This window comes from Pleurodeles waltl, chromosome 3_1 (assembly GCF_031143425.1).
Source record: "Pleurodeles waltl isolate 20211129_DDA chromosome 3_1, aPleWal1.hap1.20221129, whole genome shotgun sequence".
Lineage (NCBI taxonomy): Eukaryota > Metazoa > Chordata > Amphibia > Caudata > Salamandridae > Pleurodeles > Pleurodeles waltl.
This window is the reverse complement of record NC_090440.1, coordinates 706,411,825-706,433,035: the sequence shown is the minus strand read 5'-3', so window position 1 is coordinate 706,433,035 and position 21,211 is coordinate 706,411,825.

Sequence of the window (21,211 nt, the reverse complement as noted above, 5' to 3'; positions counted from 1 at the left end):
AATTGATTATTTAGGGCATAAAATAACTCCAGAAGGTATCAAACCTATTGGCAGTCTTATTAAGGCAATTAAAGAGGCACCTGTTCCTAAAGATAAGGATTCTCTTAGGTCCTTTTTAGGACTTAGTGAATATTATTACGATTTGTAAAAGGTTATGCTTTTGTAGTTCAGCCCCCTAGAGCCCTACTTAAAAAAGGTGCAACATTCATTTGGAACTCAGAAGAGTTAGAAGCATTCAACAAGATTAAATACATGATAATCTCAGCACCTGCACTGACACCTTTTAGTGCAGGAGAACAATGTTTACTTACAGTTGATGCAAGCCAAATAGGTCTTGGTGAAGCATTATCTCAATGGATTGATGGAAAGGAAGTTACTGTAGCTTTTGCATCGAGATGTTTAAAAGGATCAGAGTGCAATTACAGTACCATTGAGAGAGAAACTCTTGCTTGTGTTTGGGCTGTGTAGAAATGTAAAACGTTTTTGTGGGGTGATAGATTCACTTTATACACTGACCACAAACCACTAGTATATCTTCTCAATGGTACTGGGACAGGTAAATCGTCCACGAGTCTTGTGAGGTTGCTTTCACGGTTACAGGAATTTAGTTTTGATGTTAAGTACATTTTTGGGGGTAAAAACGTATGTGCTGACTGTTTGTCAAGAAGACCAATTCTGGATAATGATGAAAAAGAATATGTTGAGGAGGTGGAAAGTGTCATAGCTATGGAAGAAGATTTAGTAGAAAGTAATAGTAGTGTGTCATACCAAAATTGGGTGGAAGCTCTTAACGAAGATGTAATATTACAAGAGGTGGTACAATTCCTAACTATTAGATGGCATAAGGAGAAAAACTTAAGCAAAAAAGTCAGAAAATATTCTCAAGTAGCACACGAGTTGTAATCATGAAAGGGATACTCATGCGTAATGACAAATGCATTCCTCCATATAAAATCAAAAGCATATTAATTGAGTCAGCTCATAAAGGTCATTTAGGAGTTAATAGTACAGCTAAAAACTTGAAACAATTTTACTGGTGGCCAGGTTTAGATGCTCAAGTAGCTGAATGTATAAATTCCTGTACTACATGCCTGCTTTCAGATAAGCATTGGAGAACTTCGGAAACATCTCTAAATGTTGTACCAATGCCAGAAGCTGTCCGAGACAAAGTGCCACTTGATTTTGCCAGTCCGTTTGAGTGTTTAAACTTGGATAAGAGATACATGATTGTACTAGATTACTTTATAAAAATGGGTGTACATGGATTTTGTATCAACTCCAACCACTGACAATGTAATTCGATTTTTAAAGAAGATATTTGAGATTGAGGGTCCACCTAAATTCTTGGTCACAGATAATGGCACACATTTTACATCTAAAAATATGAAACTTTTTGTAAAATCCCTAAACATTAAGCATATTCAAGTGGCTTTATATTCACCATCCTCAAATGGTTTAGTAGAAAGAGTTAATAGAGTTCTAAAAGAAGGGGTTCAAACAGCAGTAGCCAATAATTTAGATGTAGAAAGTTTTGTCAGGCAAGAATTATGGAACTATCTTACAACTCCACATACCACCAGAGGGGTTTCACCCTTTGAACTAATCAGGTGCAGAACTCCTAAGTTGCTGGTGAATCCTGATTGGGTGGAGGCATTGCAGATGCAAAAAACAAAGGCTAAAAGAAAAAGGAGTGAAATCTTGGACAGAGTTGACAAATCCCAAAGTAAAACAAAAATCTATTTTGATTTAAAAAAATTTAAAGTGAAGGATGTAATCTATAATATGGGTGATTGGGTTTTAATTAAAAAAAAACATATAGAGTTAAAAAAGGGGACTCGAAATGTATGGGTCCTGCACAAATTGTGAGGGTATCTAAAAGTTCAGTGCTACTTTTTGAAAAAGGTTGGTGGAGTAACAGGGATTTAATAAAATTGACGGATTTACAAGCAAAAAAAATTCTTGAAGTAAAAAAGAAGGATGATAATTATATGTGGGTTACTGATTCTGCATTTCACGATGAAGTAAGGCATGATTGTATTGCTAGTCAAACTTCTTCAGTTGTTTCTTTTCTTCCAGGGTCATCTGTAAATGAGGAAACTACAAATGAAGACTCTACTGTTTTGGACACAGACTCATATTTGAGTTTAGATGCTTGTACAGGACATGTTAGTCCTAGGTTTGAGAGACCTAGTCGCAATGTGTCAGCGCCTTCATAATTCAAAGACTTTTATTTGTAATGATCATTTAGTTATATACGAACCTATTGATAAGAATGTTAATTGTTGTTGTTCAAAAATGGGAATGTGTGTTAAAAGTGTTTAGAATGTATTCATGGGCGTGTGCTATCACAAGCTCATGGGTACATTTGAATCTTTCAATGTGCGAGATTCCTAGCAACGGTGAATAGTGACAGTTGCTCTGAGAGTCTCACATGAGGAGATGTGTTTGGTGGGCTCTTTTACTTGTATTTGAATAAATACCTCTTTTCAACATACTGAAAGTAGCGGATTCGTACATTACACATCGCCACCTTGTGGCCAGCCTTTGATAAGCATTCTTGGAGCTTAGCTTTTATGCGTCCCAGCAAAGTGAGAAACTACACGGTTTTATCGCACTTCAGGGCACTGTTTTTGTGACAATCTCAGGCATCGCAGCAATGTGGGAAAATAACTGAAAATGTGTTATTTTAACTTGAGATGCGTGGCACTTGTCAGGGCTTTATAAAGTTTTTTAGCCATGTTGAATAACAGTGGCATTTACAAAATGTGAGCTCAGCCTTCCATCCTTCGGACCGGTAAAAGTGGGAGTTGTGTTGTAGAGACTTGTGAAATCAAATTTAAGATTATTCAAATTGTGTTTAGCAAGAGTAAGAGCATTTCTCACATAATAGTTCAGTGGTTTGTGTAACTGCTGTGGAAGTCTGTGTCCCCCATAAGTTAGTGGAAATTAACCTGTTATCCTGTTGAGACGCTTGGAGTGAGTACCACTGAGCTGGGCAGCAACAGCATCTTTTTTAATTGACAAACAACTGAAAATTGGCACAGCATCATTTTCATTAGTTTGATGAAAGCACACCAAGACTACAACTCCCAGAATGCAATTATTTGTATGTTGAACCTAGGACTGAATCGCAATGCTTGGCAGGCATTGAACGCTTGTGTGCTCTGTGTAAATCACCTGTGTGCCACTGTATCAGCAGAAATGTATATGAGATGAATGAATGCTCATAAAACTGCAGTGAAGAAGATGTAGTGTGGGTGTCTGAGCTTTGCAACGAGTTGTGCAAGGTGCACCAGAAAAAGCAGCTTCTGTCGAAAGAAGACTGCTACTGGCTAGATGTTCTCCCAGAATCCCAGAGCACTGGAAAAGTAAGGTGGTCATTGGGGTGAAAAATGAAGGGTTGGGGCCATGAAAAGGCAGCCAAATAGAAGTGTTGAGAAAAATAAAGTTGTTCTTAGTAAGACATGAAATCGTGGATGTCTGATTTACATTCTGGCTCTTGAGGGTGTCACTACGAGTACCAGAATGCAATGCAGGAATCACAAATATATGAGCTGCTATGATGTGACATAGGGCACCTCAGGATCATCTGAAGACCTAAGAACACAACGGAAAGAGGTGCAGGGATAGCTTACGTTGAGTGCGGCCTTCTGGTTGCGGGATCCGTGTGCTCGCGGCGCAGGAGAACAGCTATAAACTGGAAAAGGAAACATAAAGCTGCTGACGTCCTTCCAAGCACTGCCCAGCTGATTTTATCACGGTTTGGGGGGAAAGGCAAAATCCATCACAGAAACACACAAATAGCGGCAAGCATGGGACGAGGAAGCGTCAGACTCTCAGTTCCAGGTCCATATTGTAACTGTTCATGCTATTGCAACTAGAAAGTGAGGTAGAAAGTGCACCCAAACTGAGCAGGAGGCCACGCCCCGTCCCCATTATGTCACCACAGCTAACATCGGTAAAGGTGTCGGAAAGAGGAGGGGGCTTCTCAGATCTCTTTATTGCTGCCCAAAAGAACCTCGATCTGTCCCTGTCTGATGTGATGAGTCAGCCAGGCTTTCATGAGTAGTGGCCCGAGCCAACTTGCCCATCCTCAGCGTGCATCAGTTGACTGCACAACTAAGGCTGGAGATGGAGGGCAGGAATAAGAGCTTGTTCATCTGAGATTTTAGTTGGTTATATAATGCCCTCAGTGTACCAGTGGCAGCGAAATATCCTTGCACAACTTACACGGCAGAAGTTAAAATAACCTTTCATTTGCTTCCTTTGTTTTTTAAAAGCTCCATGTAAATATAGCAAGTGGGACCTGCTGAAACATCCAGATTGCTACCAATGTTAGGGGAGTAGATGTGGCTTAACTCTCAGAGCTACCTATTTTACAACTCGGGTTCGAGTCTCGGCGTCGGCTCAACATCTTGTGATTCTTGGCAAATCACTTATTCTCCCTATGTTTACAAAAAAATGAAGTGTCCCTGTGTAGTGTAGCTTGTACTCATGTAAAGCACTCCAATACCTTAGGCCAAGTGTGTGCAGCTTGCGCTATATAAAAGCTGAAACAAAATTCAATTAATGTGTGCTTGTGATACCAAGATGCTTCTAGTAAGGTGCGCACTTGGCGCCCACTGTTTAGCAGTCGGATGTTAGTGAATGTGGCTGGGGTTGGGATGGGGCAGGTGGGGGTGGGGAAAAGAAGTATGGAGCAAGTGAAAACAAGAGCACTCGTGCGGTGCTGAAACACAAAGAAACAAATGGCTCCTAAAAAGGGGAGCCATGGACCAAGTGCTTGGTCCATGCTCTAAACACAAGAAGAGCCTTGACGCATGCATGCCATGGACAAATGGGGACAAAAGATGTGAGGCCGACAATGGAGTGAGCAAATGAGTAGCCTATGGGCTGACTGAAGCCCACAGTATTAAACACAACACATAACTTCGAGACAGTGCTTCCGTTGTCTAGCCGAGACCTAAATATTTTCTAAGTTTGGTTGGTTACAGGGTGGAATTCACGTATTTACAGACTAGCAGGGCTGGCTTTAGCGCTGGTGGCGCCCAGTGTGACTGTCATTTTTGGCACCCCTACACCTCCATGGCCTCCTCTTCAGATTCCCTCACTACCACCGGGCAAAGGTGCCCCTCATCTCTCTATACCCCCTCTCACATACATTTCATTTGTTTTAAAGCACTGGTGAAGGCTGGCCTTACTAATAAGAATGTATATCTACCCAATCTAACCCTCTTCAGCAACATTAGGAATATATAATGAAAGACTAGGAAAAACATAATGTCCTAACCTATTTTATGCAGTTTGCATGGAGCTCTTTAATGACAGTTCGTAACAGTCATTGTTCTATATTAGGGTTGTAACTTATGAACTGTGGTAACAAAAAAGAATCTCTGTGACAAAAGCAGTAATCCTCTTAACTATACACATAAAATACAGATCTGTAATCTGCACAGTATGTGTTCTTTGCAGCAGGCATATTAACTTTCTGCGTTATTTTATGGCGAGTTAAAAACTGTCACTAGACAGAACTCCAATCTCTCTCTTTAGTAGGAATATTAATCACAAGAGTTAGCTTGACATTTTTGTTCCTGCCTGGGAGCTGTACACACAAGGAACTCTGCAGCAGGTGTTTTTAAATCGTAAGTTATTGCTAAGCACAGCATCTCCTCCAGCCCCCAACCTCCGAAGTCAGTGCCCCCTCCCTATGTAAGTGCCCGCACTGGTCGCACTGCCCTAAAGCCGGCCCTGAGGGTTAATGCTGCTGAAATCTATGTTGTATGGTGAATAGATGAAAGGCAAAATAAAAAAAATAACGGAGAATGGTAATTTCAGTCATAATATTTTTAGAAATGTTTTGTAAGTCAGCTGACAATCTTACTTTAAAAGGTGCTCAGGTAGCAATTGCTGGTCAGTGACATGATAAGTCGTGCCTGCTGTCACGGTATGCCATGTTTCTCAAACTATCTTCAAGAAAATGTTCATCCATTTGTAATTAGCAAATGTCATATACGCTGGAAGCTGGGGTGCCGGGATATAAAATATCCATGCTGGAGCTCATAAGGTGACTGAGCCTAGAAAGATGCTTTTAAAAGGTACTTTTATCTGGTCACATTTCCTGTGTGTTCAAAGACAGAGGCCAAATACTAGGCGGAATCTCCACACTCTGAGTGGAATCTCTGCATGGCGCACACTGTGCAGTGCGCAGTGTGGAGATTATTGTAATTGATAATAACATTTTATTTTACGTTTGTAAATTTGGTAATTGTGCACTGTTTAATTTGAAAACGTCCAATGATGACCCAGGTTTCTGTCAATCGCAGATGCTCAAGGAGTTGTCTGGTTCAATTGAGCTTCTCGAGACCCTTCTCTTATGTTTGGAAAGTTTTCTAGTGGTAAGCACCACTAGAGTGCAATGTAGGCCCATTTATTAGCAATGGAAGGTGCAGGTGAATTTATCCAGTGGTGAGGTGTTTGGGGTGGATGTTGTACCAAAGTCTCCTGGCAATCATCAGGAATTTTATGTTCAAGTCTGGCTGGCTATACCTGCAATTTTGATGTAATTTTCACTTATAGCCAGTATGCATATATCCATCAGACAGTTGATCATTACTTTACAGTGACATGCATCTTATCTGACCATTGATAGCCCTTGCTCTTCACATCCCCAATGCTGAATGAACAAATTTGTATACACGAAAGGCCAGAGAGCCAATGTGTAAATAAAATGAATTGAAAGAAAGTTTCACCACACATCCCTGTGACCAGGAAAGTAGTCATGCCAAATAAAACATTCTTCAAAAACGTCTTTGGGAATTGAGCTGACAAAAACTGGAGGGATTACATGAGGGTCATGGGGTTAAGGGTTCTTTAGGTTTAGAATACGAGTGGTCAAATACCACACCCATTTAATTCCCTGCAGTGTTCTGCCATGTGTGTCAAATCTGACTGAAGGTGAAACCAAAATCCTCACAAAGCTGTCTGGAGCAAGATCAGCAAAATGAATTTAGCTGCTGCTGGCCAATACAAAGAAATGAGCATAATGAGGAAGCTAACCAATGGGATGTAACATACGTAACAAGATTGTAGTAAAGTGCCACTGTTGGCATGGTTACCCTCCCACACATTTTGCCTAGTGTTAATGCCAAATTTGATTGAAAGTGGGCTGGGGCCCTGCTAACCAGGCCCCAGCCCCAGTGTTCTTTCCCTAAAACTGTACTTTTGTTTCCACAATGGGCACAACCCTGGCACACAGTTAAATCCCTTGTTAATGGTAACCATGGTATCCAAGGGCCATGTGGCCAGGGAAGGTCTCTAAGGGCTGTAGCATGTATTATGCCACCCTAGGGGACCCCCCACCAAACACATACACACTGCCTTGCAGCTTGTGTCTGCTGGTGAGAAGAAAAAGACAAAGTTGGCATGACAACCTTCTCAGGGTGCCAAGCCCACAAATCATTGCCTGTGACATATGTAAGTCACCCATCTAGCAGGCTTTACAGCCCTAAGGCAGGGTGCACTATATCACAGGTGAGGGCATAGCTGCATGAGCAGTATGCCCCTACAGTGTCTAAGTCCATTCTTAGACATTGTAAGTGCAGTGTAGCCATATTGAGTATATGGTCTAGGAGTTTGTCATTAGGAATTCCACAGCTCCATAATGGCTTCATTGAATACTGGAAAGTCTTTTATCAAACTTGTCAGCACAGTAAACCCACACTAATGCCAGTGGGGGATTTCTTGAAAAATGAACACAGAGGGCATCTAAGAGATGCCCCCTGTATGTTAGCCAAACTGCTAGTGTAGGACCTTGCGGTCTGTGCCAGTCTGCCACTTTCAGACAAGTTTCTGACCACATGAGGTGAGTGCCTTTGTGGTCTGAAACAAAGCCTGTCCGGGTGGAGGTGCTTCATACCCCCCTACAGGAACTGTAACACCTGGCGGTGAGCCTCAAAGGCTCAAGCCTCGGATTACAGTGCCCCAGGGCACTCCAGCTAGTGGAGATGCCCACGCCCCGGATAAAGCCCCACTTTTGGAAGGAAGTCCGGCTGGAAAATTAGGGAAAACAGGGAGGAGTGACCACCCCAGCCAGGAACACCCCTAAGGTGTCCAGAGCTGAGGTGACCCCCTCCCTGCAGAACCCTCCATCTTGGTTTGGAGGACAGAGACCAATAGGATTAGGTTTGTGCCCCCCTCCCCTAATGGAGTAGGCACAAGGAGGGTGTAGCCACCCTCAGGGACAGTAGCATAGGATTTAAGGGCCTCCCTGAATCCAGCTCACCAGATTCTTGGCAACCTGATGCACACATCCGCATACACATCAAAACATACACGCAAACACGCATTCCAATTTCCATACATACACACACTCACACTTCCATACACTCACTCACATTTCTATACATACATGCACTCACACTTCCATACATACACTCACTCACACACATTCATACACGCACGCACACAACACGAAACACACACTTGCATTCATGCACACAGTCATACATGCACACACACCCCCACACACACACAACACCCCGCACTCCCCCCTGTGGGAGACCCGACTTACCTGTATCCAGGGGGTCTTCCAGCAGGAGACGGGACGGGGCGCTGCTACCGCTAGCAGCGCCCACCAGCAGAACACCGCCAGGCTGTATTATTTGACATAATACGACTGGCAGTGGTCTACTGGCGTGACGCTGCTGGTGGTAGCAACGCCACCTTACCGCCATCTGCCAGTATGGCCACAGTCAGATTTCCGCCCTTCTTGTGGCGGAAAACTGGCTGTTGTCATAATATGGCGGACGGATGGTAGCCGCGGCGACGGTCTTTTGGCGGCCGTCGCCGCAGTGGAAGGCGGCATTTACCGCCAATCTTAAAATGAGGGCCAATATCTGTTCTTTAATTCTGTAGTCCGCAAAGTTGACCAGAATTGTTCCTGGATATCTCATATCTGGAGAGCACTGCACAGGCACCCTGTGTGCCCACATAATTGTGAGATCCTTGGGGCTTCAGAAAAGGTATGCCTTCTGATTAATGAGTCTATTAACTATGGCACATTCTGGGCTGAACCTTGGGACTCACTGCCCTCCGGTAGACCCGTAAACCAGAGATTTGATCACCTCGCATGATTCGCAATATCTTCCAGTTTATTTTCAAGTCAACTGATCTTTTTCTGCTCAATCAAAACTATTTTCTTGAATGATACCACCATGTCTTCCAGATCCTAAATTCTTTGCTCAGCTTCCTGTAGTCTTTGCAGGACCTGTTCAAGGCAGTGGTCAATCTTAGTCCATCTTTGATTTCTCAACTCAATCTTATGGGTTTGTTGCTACCTAAGCTCCCTTATTTCTATCAGTATTGTTTCAAACAGAGCTTTTAGCATCTCTGGCTGCGGTTCAGAGGAATTACAGTCTATTTTAGGGTTACTGGCACACTCTGGAAGAGCAATCATTTCCAGAGGAAAACAGCTGTTCGATCGGCTTGAATGGCATCTGAGCTAGGTCAGTGAGCAACCCTGCGACCGCGTAGCTCCACCTGTAAGTGAAGCCCATCTGACTCGAACTCTGACCTTGGTCACAAGTTTGAGGCCCTCCTCTACCCGTAGGCTTCTGCCTATGCCTCATCCCTGGTGTATAGTGGGAGAGCTCTGCTCTTCTGCTGGGCTGCCCTCTGCCTCTTTACTCTTTTTTCCTAGTTTTCCCTTTGTGTACTGTTTTTGTGCCTTTCACTTTCACTTTCTGCTTTCCTCTATCTTTTCCTCGTTTTTCTAGTCACTCATTTCTCTCTCCTCTCATCATTCGCTTCTCTCTCTCTCTCTCCTCTCTCATACTCTCCCCACTGCTGCTGCACCCGTGGCTCCACCCCCTCCTCTTTCCCACTCTCCACGCCTCTGCTGCCCCCACGGCCAGCCCCCTTTTTTGCACCGTTTCCCACCTCTCAGTTGTCCTCCTCATCCCCCCTACTTAATGGCGCCGGCTGCGCGGGAGGAAGAGCAACCTCACTGACCTAGTCAATGAACTGCTCTGCCACCATGTAGCTCCACCTGCAAGTGAAGCCCATCTGACTCGAACTCTGACCTCGGACAGAAGTTCGAGGCTCTCCTCCACCAGCAGGATTCTGCCTGCAGCTCATCCCTGGTGTGTAGTGGGAGAGCTCTGCTCTTCTGCTAGGCTGCCCTCTGCCTCTTTTCTGTTTTTCCTTTGTGGACTGTTTTTGTGCCTTTCGGTTTCTGCTTTCCTCTATCTATTCCTCGTTTCTCTCATCACTCCCTTCTCTCTCTCTCTTCTCTCTCACACTCTCCCTGCCGCTGCTTCCCCTGGTGCCGGCCCCCTCCTCTCTCCCACTCTCCCCACCGCTGCTGCCCCTGAGGCCCGCCCCCTTTTTCACACCATTTCCCACTCCCGCCCCCAGCTGTCCTCCCCCCCCCACTTAATGGCACCCACTGCACGGGATGAAGAGCAACCTCACTGGCCTAGTCAGTGAACTGTTCTGCCACCACGTAGCTCCACCTGCAAGTGAAGCCCGTCTGACTTGAACTCTGACCTCGGTCAGAAGTTCAAGGCCCTCATCCACCCACAGGCTTCTGCCTGCGCCTTATCCCTGGTGTCTAGTGGGAGAGCTCTGCTGGGCTGCCCTCGGCCTCTTTTCTCTTTTTTCCTTGTTTTTCCTTTGTGTACTGTTTTTGTGCCTTTTTGTAAGGAAATGCCTCCTTGGCATGGTTACCCCCTTACTTTTTGCCTTTGCTGATGCCAAGTTATGATTTGAAAAAGTGTGCTGAGGCCTGCTAACCAGGCCCCAGCACCAGTGTTCGTTCCCTAACCTGTACTTTTGTTTCCACAATTGGCACACCCTGGCATCCAGGTAAGTCCCTTGTAACTGGTACCTCTGGTACCAAGGGCCCTGATGCCGGGGAAGGTCTCTAAGGGCTGCAGCATGTCTTATGTCACTCTGGGGACCCCTCAATCAGCACAGACACACTGCTTGCCAGCTTGTGTCTGCTAGTGGGGATAAAACAACTAAGTCGACATGGCACTCCCCTCAGGGTGCCATGCCAACCTCACACTGCCTGTAGGTATGGATAAGTCACCCCTCTAGCAGGCCTTACAGCCCTAAGGCAGGGTGCACTATACCATAGGTGAGGGCATAAGTGCATGAGCACTATGCCCCTACAGTGTCTAAGCAAAACTTTAGACATTGTAAGTGCAGGGTAGCCATAAGAGTATATGGTCTGGGAGTCTGTCATGCACGAACTCCACAGCACTATAATGGCTACACTGAAAACTGTGTAGTTTGGTATCAAACTTCTCAGCACAATAAATGCACACTGATGCCAGTGTACATTTTATTGTAACATACACCCCAGAGGGCACCTTAGAGGTGCCCCCTGAAACCTGAAACAAACTACCAGTGTAGGCTGACTAGTTTTAGCAGCCTGCCACACACCGGACAAGTTGCTGGCCACATGGGGAGAGTGCCTTTTTTCACTCTGTGGCTAGTAACAAAGCCTGTACTGGGTGGAGGTGCTTCTCACCTCCCCCTGCAGGAACTGTAACACCTGGCGGTGAGCCTCAAAGGCTCACCCCCTTTGTTACAGCACCCCAGGGCACTCCAGCTAGTGGAGTTGCCCGCCCCCTCCGGCCACGGCCCCACTTTTGGCGGCAAGGCCGGAGGAGATAATGAGAAAAACAAGGAGGAGTCACTGGTCAGTCAGGACAGCCCCCAAGGTGTCCTGAGCTGAGGTGACTTTGACTTTTAGAAATCCTCCATCTTGCAGATGGAGGATTCCCCCAATAGGGATAGGGATGTGCCCCCCTCCCCTCAGGGAGGAGGCACAAAGAGGGTGTAGCCACCCTCAGGGCTAGTAGCCATTGGCTACTAACCCCCCAGACCTAAACACACCCCTAAATCGAGTATTTAGGGTCTTCCAGAACACAGCAAGACAGATTCCTGCAACCTAAGACGAAGAAGGACTGCTGAGCTGAAAACCTGCAGAGAAGACGGAGACACCAACTGCTTTGGCCCCAGCTCTACCGGCCTGTCTCCCCACTTCTAAAGACACTGCTCCAGCGACGCGTTCCACAGGGTCCAGCGACCTCTGAAGCCTCAGAGGACTACCCTGCATCTAGAAGGACCAAGAACTCCAGAGGACAGCGGCTCTGCTCCACAAAGACTGCAAATTTGCAACAAAGAAGCAACTTTGAAACAACACACGTTTCCCACCAGAAGCGTGAGACTTTGCACTCTGCACCCGACGCCCCCGGCTCTACTTGTGGAGAACAAACACAACAGGGAGGAATCCCCGGCGACTGCGAGACCGTGAGTAGCCAGAGTTGACCCCCCCTGAGCCCCCACAGCGACGCCTGCAGAGGGAATCCCGAGGCACCCCCTGACCGCGACTGCCTGCTTCAAAGACCCGACGCCTGGTAAAGACACTGCACCCGCAGCCCCCCAGGACCTGAAGGATCCGACCTCCAGTGCAGGAGCGACCCCCAGGTGACCCTCTCCCTTGCCCAGGTGGTGGCTACCCTGAGGAGCCCCCCCCCTCTTGCCTGCCTGCATCGCTGAAGAGACCCCTTGGTCTCCCATTGAAACCTATTGCGAACCCGATGCCTGTTTGCACACTGCACCCGGCCGCCCCGTGCCGCTGAGGGTGTACTTTTTGTACTGACTTGTGTCCCCCTCGGTGCCCTACAAAACCCCCCTGGTCTGCCCTCTGAAGACGCAGGTACTTACCTGCTGACAGTCTGGAATTGGGGCACCCCCTTCTCCATTGAAGCCTATGCGTTTTGGGCACCACTTTGACCACTTTGACCTCTGCACCTGATCGGCCCTGAGCTGCTGGTGTGGTAACTTTGGGGTTGCCCTGAACCCCCTACGGTGGGCTACCTTGGACCCAACTTTGAACCCTGTAGGTGGTTTACTTACCTGCAGAACTAACAAACACTTACCTCCCCCAGGAACTGTTGAAAATTGCACTGTGTCTAGTTTTAAAATAGCTATTTGCCATTTGTGTGAAAACTGTATATGCTATTTTGCTAATTCAAAGTTCCTAAAGTTCCTAAATGAAGTACCCTTCATTTAAAGTATTGTTTGTAAACCTTGAACCTGTGGTTCTTAAAATAAACTAAGAAAATATATTTTTCTATACAAAAACCTATTGGCCTGGAATTGTCTTTGAGTGTGTGTTCCTCATTTATTGCCTGTGTGTGTACAACAAATGCTTAACACTACCCTCTGATAAGCCTACCGCTCGACCACACTACCACAAGATAGAGCATTAGAATTATCTCTTTTTGACACTATCTTACCTCTAAGGGGAACCCTTGGACTCTGTGCATGCTATTTCTCACTTTGAAATAGTACATACTGAGCCAACTTCCTACATTGGTGGATCAGCGGTGGGGTACAAGACTTTGCATTTGCTGGACTCCTCAGCCAATACCTGATCACACGACTAAATTGCCAAAATTGTCATTAGAATTTGATTTTTGAAATTTGAGCTATTTTTCTAAATTTTTAAAAGTCCTGCTAGGGCCTTGTGTTAGTCCATGTTAGCATTTCTTTTAGAGTTTAAAAGTTTTGTAAAAGTTTGAATTAAGTTCTAGAGATAGTTTTAGATTCTTAAAAAGTATTCCAACTTTTAGAAACATAGGGGGTCATTCTGACCCCGGCGGTCTAAGACCGCCGGGGCCAGGGTCGGCGGGAGCACCGCCAACAGGCCGGCGGTGCCCCGCAGGGCATTCTGACCGCGGCGGTTCGGCCGCGGTCAGAAGAGGCAAACCGGCGGTCTCCCCTTAGAATCCCCCATGGCGGCGCAGCTTGCTGCGCCGCCATGGGGGATTCTGACACCCCCTACCGCCATCCTGTTCCTGGCGGTTCGCCCGCCAGGAACAGGATGGCGGTAGGGGGTGCCGCGGGGCCCCTGGGGGCCCCTGCCGTGCCCATGCCAATGGCATGGGCACGGCAGGGGCCCCCGTAAGAGGGCCCCGAAAAGTATTTCAGTGTCTGCTAAGCAGACACTGAAATACGCGACGGGTGCAACTGCACCCGTCGCACCCCTGCAACTACGCCGGCTCAATTCTGAGCCGGCGTCCTCGTTGCAGGGGCATTTCCTCTGGGCCGGCGGGCGCTCTTTTGGAGAGCGCCCGCTGGCCCAGAGGAAATGTCTGAATGGCCGCCGCGGTCTTTTGACCGCGGTGCGGTCATTCAGCGGCGGTACCCTGGCGGACGGCCTCCGCCGTCCGCCAGGGTCAGAATGAGGCCCATAATGTCTAATGCAGAAGAGAGTGTGATGGAACTCAACGTCACCCCTTACCTGCATCTTAGGATGTCAGAGTTAAGGTCTCTCTGCAAAACCAAAAAGATTAAAACTGGTTCAAACCCTACCAAAGTACAGCTCCAGGAGCCTTTAGCAGAGGTTGCTAAGAACAACCCCTCTGAGGATAACTTCCCAGAGGGGGAAGCTAGTGATGTGGAGGAATTCCCACCTCCAGTCCTAGTTAGGGAGCACAGTGTCCCTCAAACCCTGTCTCCACAAGTGATAGTCAGAGAAGCTGCTTCTCTCACAGGAGAGTCCAGCACCTCTGGAATCATTGAGGATAGCCTCAATGAAGAGGACCTCCTGCTAGCCAGGATGGCCAAAACATTGGCTTTAGAGAGACAGCTCCTAGCCATAGAAAGGGAAAGACAAGAGATGGGTTTTGGTCCCATCAATGGTGGCAGCAACATAAATAGGGTCAGAGATTCTCCTGACATGTTGAAAATCCCAAAAGGGATTGTAACTAAATATGAAGATGGTGAGAGGGCGTGTGCAACCAGAAAAGTAAACAGATCTCACTGGGGTGATCTCCTTTGGGAAATGTTCACTGGAAAGTGTAGGGATAGACTCCTCACACTCTCTGGAAAAGATGCAGAATCCTATGACCTCATGAAGGCTACCCTGATTGAGGGCTTTGGATTCTCCACTGAGGAGTATAGAATTAGGTTCATGGGGGCTCAAAAATCCTCAAGCCAGACCTGGGTTGATTTTGTTGACTACTCAGGGAAAACACTGGCTGGTTGGATTCAAGGCAGTGGTTTAAATGATTATGATGGGCTGTACAATTTATTTGTGAAAGAACACCTGTTAAGTAATTGTTTCAATGATAAACTGCATCAGCATTTGGTAGACCTAGGACCAATTTCTCCCCAAGAATTGGGAAAGAAGGCGGACCATTGGGTCAAGACTAGGGTGACCAAGACTTCCACAGGGGGTGACCAAAAGAAAGGGGTCACAAAGACTCCCCAGGGGAAGAGTGTTGAGACATCCAAAGGGAAAAGTAAAGTCTTCTATAGGGCTCCAAAAACTTGCTCAGGAGGGAGGGTCCAGAGCCTCTTCACAATCCAATTTTGGGTACAAGGGTAAAAACTTTGATCCCAAAAAGGCCTGGTGTCGTAGCTGTAATCAGCCAGGACACCAAACTGGAGACAAGGCATGTCCCAAGAAAGGTTCCACTTCTAACTCTACTCCAGCTAACACTGGAATGGCCAGTCTCCAAGTGGGATCAACAGTGTGCCCAGAGCAAATCAGGGTTCACACTGAAGCTACATTAGTCTCTGAGGGTGCGGTGGATTTAGCCACACTGGCTGCCTGGCCCCCTAATATGCAAAAATACAGGCAGCAGCTCTTAATTAATGGGACAAGTGTAGAAGGCCTGAGGGATACAGGTGCCAGTGTCACCAATGTGACAGAGAAACTGGTTTCCCCTGGTCAGTACCTGGCTGGACAAACTTATCCAGTCACCAACGCTGACAATCAGACTAAAGTACATCCCATGGCTATGATAACTTTAGAGTGGGGAGGGGTTAATGTCCTGAAACAGGTGGTGGTCTCCTCAAATATCCCTGTAGACTGTTTGCTTGGAAATGACCTGGAGTCCTCAGCATGGGCTGAGGTAGAACTACAAACCCATGCAGCCATGCTGGGTATCCTTGAACTGGTGTGTGTCAAGACAAGGGCACAGTGCAAGGCTCAGGGTGAAAAAGTGGTGTTGGAGCCTGGAAAAAGGGCCCAACCCTCCAAGAGAAAAGGAAAGAAAACTGGGGAACCAGGTTCAACACAACAAGAAAAAGAGAACCTCTCTTCCCAGGAAGAAGTTCTGCCCTCTGAGGTAACTGAGCCCATGGAGTTAGAACCTTATCAGGTTGAGCTCCTAGGCACAGGGGGACCCTCAAGGGAACAGTTGTGTAAGGGGCAAGAAACCTGTCCCTCTCTTGAAGGCCTTAGGCAGCAAGCTGCTGAAGAGTCCAATGGAAAAGTAACAGGAACACATAGAGTCTATTGGGAAGATGGACTCCTTTACACTGAGGCAAGCGATCCCAAACCTGGTGCCACTAGGAGAGTGGTAGTGCCTCAGGAGTTTAGGGAGTTCATTCTGACCTTAGCTCATGATATTCCTCTTGCTGGGCATTTGGGACAGACCAAGACGTGGGAGAGATTAGTCAACCACTTCTATTGGCCCAACATGTCCCAGAAGGTCAAGGAGTTTTGTGTCTCCTGTGCCACCTGTCAAGCCAGTGGTAAGACAGGTGGACACCCAAAGACCCCCCTCATTCCACTTCCAGTGGTGGGGGTCCCCTTTGAAAGAGGCTGTGGGTCCACTTGAACCTCCCACAGCCTCCGGGAACCAATACATACTAGTAGTAGTGGATCATGCTACTAGATACCATGAAGCAATTCCCCTTAGGTCGACTACTGCCCCTGCAGTAGACAAAGCACTCATTGGTATTTTTACCAGAGTGGGATTTCCTAAGGAGGTGGTGTCTGACAGAGGTATCAACTTTATGTCAGCATACCTGAAACATATGTGGAATGAGTGTGGGGTGACTTACAAATTCACCACACCACACCATCCACAAACCAATGGACTTGTAGAAAGATTTAACAAGACATTGAAAGGCATGATCATGGGGCTCCCTGAAAAACTCAAAAGGAGATGGGATGTCCTCTTGCCATGTCTGCTTTTTGCCTACAGAGAGGTGCCTCAGAAGGGAGTAGGGTTTTCCCCCTTTGAACTTCTGTTTGGCCATCCTGTAAGGGGACCACTAGCTCTTGTAAAAGAAGGCTGGGAGAGACCTCTTCATGAGCCTAAACAAGATATAGTGGACTATGTACTAGGCCTACGTTCAAGGATGGCAGAGTATATAGAAAAGGCAAGCAAAAACCTTGAGGCCAGCCAACAACTCCAGAAGTTTTGGTATGACCAAAATGCTGCTATGGTTGAGTTTCAGCCAGGACAGAAAGTCTGGGTTCTGGAGCCTGTGGCTCCCAGGGCACTTCAGGACAGATGGAGTGGCCCTTACCCAGTGCTGGAAAGGAAGAGTCAGGTCACCTACCTGGTAGACCTAGGCACTAGCAGGACCCCCAAAAGGGTGATCCATGTGAACTGCCTCAAACTCTTCCATGACAGGGCAGATGTGAATCTGTTGATGGTAACAGATGAGGACCAGGAAGCTGAGAGTGAACCTCTCCCTGATCTCCTCTCCACAGACCCAAAAGATGGCTCAGTTGATGGAGTGATCTATTCAGACACCCTCTCTGGCCAACAACAATCTGACTGTAGGAAGGTCCTGCAACAGTTTGCTGAGCTATTTTCCCTAACCCCTGGTCAGACACACCTGTGTACCCATGATGTGGACACAGGAGACAGCATGCCTGTCAAAAACAACATTTTCAGACAGTCTGACCAAGTTAAGGAAAGCATCAAGATGGAAGTCCACAAGATGCTGGAATTGGGAGTCATTGAGCACTCTGACAGCCCCTGGGCTAGCCCAGTGGTCTTAGTCCCCAAACCTCACACCAAAGATGGAAAGAGAGAGATGAGGTTTTGTGTGGACTACAGAAGACTTAATTCTGTCACCAAGACAGATGCCCATCCCATTCCAAGGGCAGATGAATTGATAGACAAACTAGGTGCTGCCAAATACTTAAGTACCTTTGACTTGACAGGAGGGTACTGGCAAATCAAAATGGCACCAGGAGCAAAAGAAAAGACAGCATTCTCTACACCTGATGGGCATTATCAGTTTACTGTTATGCCCTTTGGTTTAAAGAATGCCCCTGCTGCCTTCCAAAGGTTGGTGAATCAAGTCCTTGCTGGCTTGGAGTCCTTTAGTGCAGCTTATCTTGACGATATTTCTGTCTTTAGCTCCAGCTGGCAGGATCACCTGGTCCACCTGAAGAAGGTTTTGAAGGCCCTGCAAGCAGCAGGCCTCTCTATCAAGGCATCCAAATGTCAGATAGGGCAGGGAACTGTGGTTTACTTGGGACACCTTGTAGGTGGAGGCCTTGTAGTTCAGCCACTCCAGCCTAAGATCCAGACTATTCTGGACTGGGCAGCTCCAAAAACCCAGACTCAAGTCAGGGCATTCCTTGGCTTGACTGGGTACTACCGGAGGTTTGTGAAGGGATATGGATCTATAGTGACACCCCTCACAGAACTTACCTCCAAGAAAATGCCCAAGAAGGTAAACTGGACTGTAGAATGCCAACAGGCCTTTGACACCCTGAAACAAGCAATGTGCACAGCACCAGTTCTCAAAGCTCCAGATTACTCCAAGCAGTTCATTGTTCAGACTGATGCCTCTGAACATGGGATAGGGGCAGTTTTGTCCCAAACAAATGATGATGGCCTTGACCAGCCTGTTGCTTTCATTAGCAGGAGGTTACTCCCCAGGGAGCAGCGTTGGAGTGCCATTGAGAGGGAGGCCTTTCCTGTGGTTTGGTCCCTGAAGAAGCTGAGACCATACCTCTTTGGTACTCACTTTGTAGTTCAGACTGACCACAGACCTCTCAGATGGCTAATGCAAATGAAAGGTGAAAATCCAAAACTGTTGAGGTGGTCCATCTCCCTACAGGGAATGGACTTTATAGTGGAACACAGACCTGGGACTGCCCATGCCAATGCAGATGGCCTTTCCAGGTTCTTCCACTTAGAAAATGAAGACTCTCTTGGGAAAGGTTAGTCTCATCCTCTTTCGTTTGGGGGGGGGGTAAGGAAATGCCTCCTTGGCATGGTTACCCCCTGACCTTTTGCCTTTGCTGATGCCAAGTTATGATTTGAAAGTGTGCTGAGGCCTGCTAACCAGGCCCCAGCACCAGTGTTCTTTCCCTAACCTGTACTTTTGTTTCCACAATTGGCACACCCTGGCATCCAGGTAAGTCCCTTGTAACTGATACCTCTGGTACCAAGGCCCTGATGCCAGGGAAGGTCTCTAAGGGCTGCAGCATGTCTTATGCCACCCTGGGGACCCCTCACTCAGCACAGACACACTGCTTGCCAGCTTGTGTGTGCTAGTGGGGATAAAACGACTAAGTCGACATGGCACTCCCCTCAGGGTGCCATGCCAACCTCACACTGCCTATAGGTATAGATAAGTCACCCCTCTAGCAGGCCTTACAGCCCTAAGGCAGGGTGCACTATACCATAGGTGAGGGCATAAGTGCACGAGCACTATGCCCCTACAGTGTCTAAGCAAAACCTTAGACATTGTAAGTGCAGGGTAGCCATAAGAGTATATGGTCTGGGAGTCTGTCACGCACGAACTCCACAGCACCATAATGGCTACACTGAAAACTGTGAAGTTTGGTATCAAACTTCTCAGCACAATAAATGCACACTGATGCCAGTGTACATTTTATTGTAACATACGCCCCAGAGGGCACCTTATAGGTGCCCCCTGAAACCTGAACCGACTACCAGTGTAAGCTGACTAGTTTTAGCAGCCTGCCACACACCAGACATGTTGCTGGCCACATTGGGAGAGTGCCTTTGTCACTCTGTGGCTAGTAACAAAGCCTGTACTGGGTGGAGGTGCTTCTCACCTCCCCCTGCAGGAACTGTAACACCTGGCGGTGAGCCTCAAAGGCTCACCCCCTTTGTTACAGCACCCCAGGGCACTCCAGCTAGTGGAGTTGCCCGCCCCCTCCGGCCACGGCCCCACTTTTGGCGGCAAGGCCGGAGGAGATAATGAGAAAAACAAGGAGGAGTCACTGGCCAGTCAGGACAGCCCCTAAGGTGTCCTGAGCTGAGGTGACTCTGACTTTTAGAAATCCTCCATCTTGCAGATGGAGGATTCCTCCAATAGGATTAGGGATGTGACCCCCTCCCCTCAGGGAGGGGGCACAAAGAGGGTGTAGCTACCCTCAGGGCTAGTAGCCATTGGCTACTAACCCCCCAGACCTAAACACACCCCTAAATCGAGTATTTAGGGGCACCCAGAACCTAGCAAGATAGATTCCTGCAACCTAAGACGAAGAAGGACTGCTGACCTGAAAGCCCTGCAGAGAAGACGGAGACACCAACTGCTTTGGCCCCAGCTCTACCGGCCTGTCTCCCCACTTCAAGAAAAACTGCAACAGCGACGCGTTCCACAGGGTCCGGCGACCTCTGAAGCCTCAGAGGACTACCCTGCATCTAGAAGGATTAAGAACTCCCGAGGACAGCGGCTCTGCTCCACAAAGACTGCAACTTTGCAACAAAGAAGCAACTTTAAAACAACACACGTTTCCCGCCGGAAGCGTGAGACTTTGCACTCTGCACCCAACGCCCCCGGCTCGACTTGTGGAGAACAAACACAACAGAGAGGACTCCCCGGCGACTGCGAGACCGTGAGTAGCCAGAGTTGACCCCCCTGAGCCCCCACAGCGACGCCTGCAGAGGGAATCCCGAGGCTCCCCCTGACCGCGACTGCCTGCTTCAAAGACCCGACGCCTGGTAAAGACACTGCACCCACAGCCCCCCAGGACCTGAAGGATCCGACCTCCAGTGCAGGAGCGACCCCCAGGTGGCCCTCTCCCTTGCCCAGGCGGTGGCTACCCCGAGGAGCCCCCCCCCTTGCCTGCCTGCATCGCTGAAGAGACCCCTTGGTCTCCCATTGAAACCTATCGCGAACCTGACGCCTTTTTGCACACTGCACCCGGCCGCCCCGTGCCGCTGAGGGTGTACTTTTTGTGCTGACTTGTGTCCCCCCCGGTGCCCTACAAAAAAACCCTGGTCTGCCCTCCGAAGACGCGGGTACTTACCTGCTGGCAGACTGGAACCGGGGCACCCCCTTCTCCATTGAAGCCTATGCGCCACTTTGACCTCTGCACCTGACCGGCACTGAGCTACTGGTGTGGTAACTTTGGGGTTGCCCTGAACCCCCAACGGTGGGCTACCTTGGACCGAAC